Source organism: Ascaphus truei, chromosome 5, assembly GCF_040206685.1.
Source record: "Ascaphus truei isolate aAscTru1 chromosome 5, aAscTru1.hap1, whole genome shotgun sequence".
Taxonomy (NCBI): Eukaryota; Metazoa; Chordata; class Amphibia; order Anura; family Ascaphidae; genus Ascaphus; species Ascaphus truei.
This window is the reverse complement of record NC_134487.1, coordinates 131059250-131066159: the sequence shown is the minus strand read 5'-3', so window position 1 is coordinate 131066159 and position 6910 is coordinate 131059250. Positions and strand designations below refer to the sequence as shown.

The 6910-nt window shown below is 49.6% G+C and overlaps 1 protein-coding gene across 12 annotated transcripts in view; it reads left to right on the top strand.

Moving 5' to 3' along the window:
• The first annotated feature begins 5462 nt into the window (after positions 1 to 5462).
• The window catches only part of UIMC1 (ubiquitin interaction motif containing 1), a 94283-nt gene continuing 92835 nt past the window's right edge, over positions 5463 to 6910 (top strand). For 10 of the 12 annotated variants that reach the window (XR_012801725.1, XR_012801726.1, XR_012801724.1 and 7 more), the window contains exon 1: positions 5464 to 5632. The gene's annotated coding sequence lies outside the window, so the exon portion shown is untranslated. Of the gene's footprint in view, positions 5633 to 6910 lie in introns of all 12 variants that reach the window. The other 2 variants (XM_075600807.1, XM_075600804.1) reach the window with 1 other exon arrangement.

The following is a 6910-nucleotide window of genomic DNA, read 5'->3' as shown; positions in this document are numbered from 1 at the left end:
ACTCTCCACTCCAGACCTGGCAAATACTAACACTAATCTCCAATCTTTAACCCTGACCTGGCTTGAACGACTACTCTACATCGTAGGCGCGCCTGCGTGGCTGTGGGTCGGCATTAAAAAATTCCCTACCCCAGCACCGCGGTCGCGTTTCGTTTGTGGTGAGCTATGTGTTACAGTATGCTCAGCCACACAAACTTCGAACCCGCTGAGGTAGGAAGAGTCCTGCGCACACACACAAGCTACCTGAGTACCTTAGAGGAAAAAATTGTGGGTAGCGAGCAAACCATGCTCTCCCTTCAGGAGGACTTTCACACCCTTTCCCGTGCCTTACAGGAACCGCATTCTCCTCTTGTGCCTGCTGTCCCTGATGTTCCCACTACTCCAGCTTTGCCTTTCTCTCAAGAACCTCGTTTACCTACCCCCAACCGTTATGGGGGCGACCCTCATGAATGCCAGGGTTTTTTGAATCAATGCTTTATACAATTTGAAATGAATCCTGCACGCTTTACTGCACCCCGCGCCAAGGTGGCGTACATTTTTTCTCTCCTTGTAGATGACACTCTTGCCTGGGCCTCTCCCATCTGGGAGCGAAGATCCGTCCTCACACAGGATATCGGAGCCTTTGCCCAGGAATTCCGGAAAGTGTTTGATACGCCCGGTCATAAGGAATTTGCTTCCTCTGCACTATTTCATGTTTCCCAACGCAGCCATTCAGTTGCCAAATACGCTCTTGAGTTTAGAACTATAGCTGCCGAGACCGACTGGAACGATGTAGCTCTGGCCAGCAAGGTTTATCAGAAGCTTTGAAGGATGAGTTGGCAGCCTACGCTCGCCTCACCGATTTGGAGGAGCTCATTGCCGTCTGTATCAAGGTGGATCGTTGCCTCCTGGAGAGACGTTCAGAGAAGGTTCACCATCGTACCATTCCATCCCGGATCAGTCCCGGTCAGGTGAGCCCAGCTGAGATTTCTTCCCCGGATACATCCGAACCTATGCAATTAGGCGGTTCTAGCCTTTCCAAATCTGAGAAATTACGACGCAAAAACGCTGGCCTATGTCTTTACTGCGGTGTTTCAGGACATTTTGCCTATTTTTGTCCCCAAAATTCGGGAAACGCAAAGTTCCCATGAGACCCGTGGGAAGTCTCATTGGGATCGCTTTTTCTCTCCCCTATTTCTACTGACAACCCATCTTGCATTCTTGTCTTCATTACACTCTATGGGGAGGGCTTTCAAGTATCTACGCTTGCTTTTTTCGATTCAGGTGCCGGAGGGAACTTCATAGATCAAGCTACATAGATAGATAAATATATGTGTAGCCAGGGTCCCTCTGGTCCCCCTGTCTGCAGGTTTCTTTCCCCCTTGCGTGTGTGCTGCTGCGGGGGCGAGCGCGTTCCCGGGGGCTCCCGGTGGCAGCTGCGGCAGGACGCCGCCCTGTTTAATGTGTTCGCGCATGTGCGGAGGCTTGCGCGTAAGCAGAGCAATAGCGGCGGCCATGTTGAGGTTGGAGCGGGAGTTCGCTCCTGTGCTGTGCAATGCACAGAGGTTGGCAAGCATAGAGGTCGCCATTACATGTGTGCAAGAGCTCTTGGAAGTTGCGCATGCTCAGTTAAGAGTAGCGGCGGCCATTACAGCTTCAGACATGCGCAGTAAACATCGCGCACGCGGTCCCCACAGGAAAGAGCTGTACCAAGAACTACAATTCCCAGCAGCCTCTGGCGACTGCACTTTCACCCTGGTCACAGGCAGCATTGAAGCCAATAGAGCTGGCAGCTTCTCATGCTGCAAAGTTGCAACAATGTTGTGTGCAGACAGGGTTTTGTCAGTTGGATCCAGGAAGAGATTGGGGAAGGTAGTGTAAATAGAGCAGGGCTCTGCTGTACTAGGCCAGAGAAACCACAGGCCCAGGTAGGCCCCACTCCCCACTAGGTTAGTGGCTATGTTCATAGGGAAGGCCCCTTAGGTAGGGACCATGCCATAATCTGAATCCGAGTCTTGTCACTGACACAGCTGCAGTGCTGTGGGCTCTGACAAGAAAAGACAGTGTGGCTTGCAGTGCAGCCACAGCAATTAGTTGGCAGTTTCAGGAAAGGCCCCTTTCAGTGCAAGGGGGGGGGGGTTTGCTTTCTATAGTACCCAGTTCTATGTGACATCACCGGTGCCAGTTGCACGCAGTGATCGCGGCCTGCGTCTGGGCTCAGACAGGCTACTACAAGAGACATTCTGTGGGTGCGACGCTCCACGAGGGAGACACCTCACGCGGAGGCGGATTCCTGTTCCTGCGTCAGACCCTTTTTGAAGAGCTTTACACCCGGGCACGGACGTGTGCCCGGGCAGGTATCTATAAGTGCACCAACTTTACCAACAGTCACTCATTTGGGGTATTGTGGGACATTTGGGACTATTGATATAACGTGTGGGGTAAAAAGCCCTGCGTGGTGACCGGGTAGTTGTGCCTATTAGTGTTATAGAGGGACACTGTCAATGTCATATTGTTGAAGTATGTTATGTTGTGTTATTTGCCATATAGTAAACCCTTTTAGCCATAACCTTTGGTGTGGGCCGGTTACTTTATGGATGTTCCTATGTGAGGGCCACTCTACACTCCTAGAATCTCACATAGGTGGAGGCGCTGACAAGAAACGTTCCAGAGATTCACCCCAGGCTCTTACTGGCGGAGGCTCAGACCTCCTGTGGGCCTGACAGGTATAACGCACCACACCTGGTAACATATAGGTTCCCCCTCACATACACTCTATATGCGATTGGGTGGGGGAATACCCGTTACATATGCAACCCCTCTCCTAAAGGGTTTTGGCAGCTTAGTGTATGCTGGGTACGTGTATGCTGTTAGTGTATGCTTAGTGTATCCTTGTGTTACCTCAGGGATTCTGACATCACAGGAGAGTAGGGAAGGTTTGAGAAAGGTTAGGTTCCGAAGACAAGAGGAGAGTTCCATATTTATTTTGCCACACTAATAGCCCCTTGTATCTATATTACCTCAGTTACTGTCCCTCTGAGCTATTTTACCTCATTATTTGCCCCATATATTTATTGTACCTCATCTATTGCCCCCTCATATCTATTTTACCTCAATAACTGCCCTCATATCTATTTTACCTCAGTAACTGTCCCTCAGTAACCGCCCCCTGGACGCATCATGCACCAACACCAGGGACGCGCACAGACCCCCGTCTGTGTGTACACGCAGCACTAGTAGGGAGATCTCGGGTCCTCGGTCACGTGACGTAAACACGGCAGACAACCTCGTCGGCGACGCAAAGCACGGTCTACTCAATCAGCACTATTGGTTGCTAGTGAAACGTGATCGTGTCGCTGCAGGGAAAAACAAAATCCTTGTCTTCCCTTCCAGCCGTCGCGTTATCGCGCTTTGCGTTCCCACGCACACGGCGACTGGGGCCTGCCCCATAGAGGACTGTGCTCTGGTGTATGGCGCGCACGCCGTAGAGCGTGCAGTAGCGGCCACCGGGGACTCAGCCTAAGGGTGGAATGACCTAAAGAGATTCCCATGTGAAAACACATTGACAGTCACAAACACTGTTATTCTGATTACACAGTAATTGTAAAAAGCTAACACTAATAGTAATTAGACATTTAAATGTAGTTTCTTACAAGTGTTACAGGAACATTCATGAACTTGACTGTTGTTGAACTGACAGGGTCCCAATTGTATAAGTACGAGTTAGGCTGAGTCCCCGCTCCAAGCATGAGCGCCGGGTGTCCTGTCATTTATGTTTGCGCGGGGGGGGGGAGGGGCAATGAGCGCGCTGGAAAGTTAGATTTTTTTTGTTTACATGAGCGCCGGTGAGCGTGTGTGCCCAGGCACGAGCGTGCACGCACCGCGTGAGCAGGGACTTACATATATCTCAGCGCTAGCGGGGACGCAGCCTTAGGCCGCGCTTATGTGGACTGCAGTGTGCGCGAGAGACCGCGTGACGTCATTCATGCAGCACGTGCACGCGAATCCTACACTCTATGCAGGCGACTGGGGGAGTGGCGGAGGAGTGACATCATGCGAGTGGTTCCCATCATTGGCTGAAACACTTCACTTGACACTGATGTCACGCGGCAGCCACACGGAGAAACACATTGATTTGTCTCTCCTGGTTCCTGCCGCTCGGTTGTACCGCCGCCTTGTCGCGGTCACTATGTGTAGCATGATGCACATCACGGTATGTGTCACTGTCGCCGTCACCGCAACTGTATGCGCTGCCTTAGGGCTCGTCCAGGGTGGCACTGAGCGGGCACGCACGCTCACGGTAGACACGTTGCGACAATGCACGTGTCCTGCGTGAGCGGGCGGGCGCGCCTGAACGGCGCTCAAAGCGCATGCCGAGCGAGCAAATTTGAATTTACCGCTCGCAAGCGCGTCACATGAGCGTTTTTTTTTTTTTTTTTTTAAGCCTTGAATGCTGTTTGGGATTACCAAAAGGTATTTCTCCTTTAATCGGAGTTAGACATTTGAATTTAGTCTGAATTCAATCGCCAATGAGGGCGATACAGCTCCGTGACGTAGAGGCCGCGCCCCCAGACGCGCGCGCACCTAGCCAGCCAGGAAAAGCATGGCTGAGCAGGGTGCATGGCTGAGCGCGCCTCTTAGCACCCTGGACGAGGCTTCAGGCTGAGATTATAGTGCTCGCGACGGTGCAGGCGCGGCGAGAACAACATACTTCTTCCCTATGAGGCTACCCATACTGCGCGCATTCGCACGGCAGTTTTTTGAAAAGACAAATTATTTTGTCTTTTTGTGCGGCCGCCACATCACGTGAACGGTCCAGCCAATGATGGCGAACCAGCCTGGTGATGCCTCCACCACGCCTCCCTAATCGCTGGAAGCTGAGTTCACCCATCGCTTGGGCGAGAGGCGCGTGCGACCCCATGCGCTCGCGCACTCACTATAATCTCAGCCATGCTTACAGAGCTTTTTGGGGGGTTGGGACTTGGGGGGGAGGTTGAGGGGGACTTAGGAGAACTAGGTTCAGGTACTTTTATTTAACATGAAGCTCCATACTGTATAGTGAATAAGAAATGATAGCTTGAAGAGGATAAATACTTTTCTTCCACCTACTTTATTTAAAGCTGAATTGTTTATATATATAAAAAAAAAATTGCGTAAGGTTCTGCCATAATTCTCCCTACAAAAACAACACTGTCTGCATATGCTTTACTAAACATAGATGTAATCATGTAGTTCTTATTCTATTACTAATGGCATTACTTGGGGATATTACATGTCAATAAACAATGGCCTACTACAGGATATCCCTTCACGGTCTACACAGAGACCTGGCAGATAAGGGAGTGCAGTACGACCGGTGACAGCTTCACCCTGTGAGGTGAGCAGTCGTTGTTCTGACCCCACTCCCCCTCCTTCCCCAGTCTCTTGGTACGCTCCTCACTGCGCGTGCCCGTCGCTTGCTCCAGCGCCGCTCGTGCCAGTGACATTTTTCGGGAGCGCGCCAGTCTGTTCCCGCGCGATGTGAGGAAGTAGCTGGGGCGCGCGTGCCGCTCTCACATTGTTATTATCAATTATTGCGCGTTTGTTTTCCTGAGTTTCTCTCGGGACAAATCCGCTGGTGAACTAGCGGAGGAGACGGCCCCCCACCCGACTGGTGAGTCAGAGAGCTACATCATTACCACACCCAGGGCTAAATGTGTCAGTAACTACCCCACCCAGGGGTAAATGTGTCACTAACTGCCCGGCAAGGGGTAAATGTGTCAGTAACTACCCCACCCAGGGGTAAATGTGTCACTAACTGCCCAGCCAGGGGTAAATGTGTCAGTAACTACCCCACCCAGGGGTAAATGTGTCACTGTAACTACCCAGCCAGGGGTTAAATATGTCACTGTAACTACCCGGCCAGTGTTAAATATGTCACTTCTACACCCAGGGGTAAATGTGTCTGTAACCGCTCCATCTCCAAGTTAATAATGCTTCACTTTTATATATGGGTAAATGTGTCACAAACTATTGTAGCTACACTACCCCTGCACTCATGTTGTGTGTGTTTGTAATACCCCAGGTGTGTGTCATACTTACACTTTGCACATTGTTTGAGACCTGGCATTTATTGTATTCACTGAATGCATGTGATGAGTAGGGGGTGAAAGGGAAATAAGTTTGGTTTAGAATAAACCTGTTTGCAGTCAGATTGCACTGAGGTTACTCGGCTGGCGGACTCAATTCCGGACCTCGTGTCCAGTTTGCCTGGTCCAAGCTTTCTCCACTTCCTCTCGCTGCCTCTCAGCTCTGAACCAGACTGGGTGTCCTGCCATGTGCCCCATTTAACACTTTACTTAGAAAATAGACCTGTGTGAAACAGATAATTGGGTAACCCCGGGACCAACGGCCCTAATTTCTTGGGCCTCAAAGACGGGTAGGTTTGCACTTATTCCTCATTGTTTCTTTTATTTATATTGAGGTTGGTATTCATTCTTATATATGCCACACAATTTCAGTTTAGGTGAATTATTGGTGTAAATGGTTTCTTCAGAGATCCTTAAACTTAACCACAGATCTGGATTGTCAAGTTTTGCTTTATAAATTGGCCGTGTTCAACTTTTGGTCTCGCTGCGGGCAGGACACAATTCTTGAGTGGGCAAATTTATGGGTCACCGAAAATGTACTTGCCCACTTTGGAAATGAGTGTGCCTGTATATACAAGATATCATAACATATTTCCCTATATTATAAAAATGTAACAACGTAAAGGTCTTTACATGTTGTACTGCAGTGTTAGACATTGTTTATATAATTATAAGAAATAATGTGCCCTACAAAAGTGATTTTTTTTTTTTTACATTTTTAAAAGGTGGAAAAGTACTGCCATACAAATATATACAGATGGAGAATTCTAGAGCAAACATTTTTAAAATGGTATAGAAGCCTT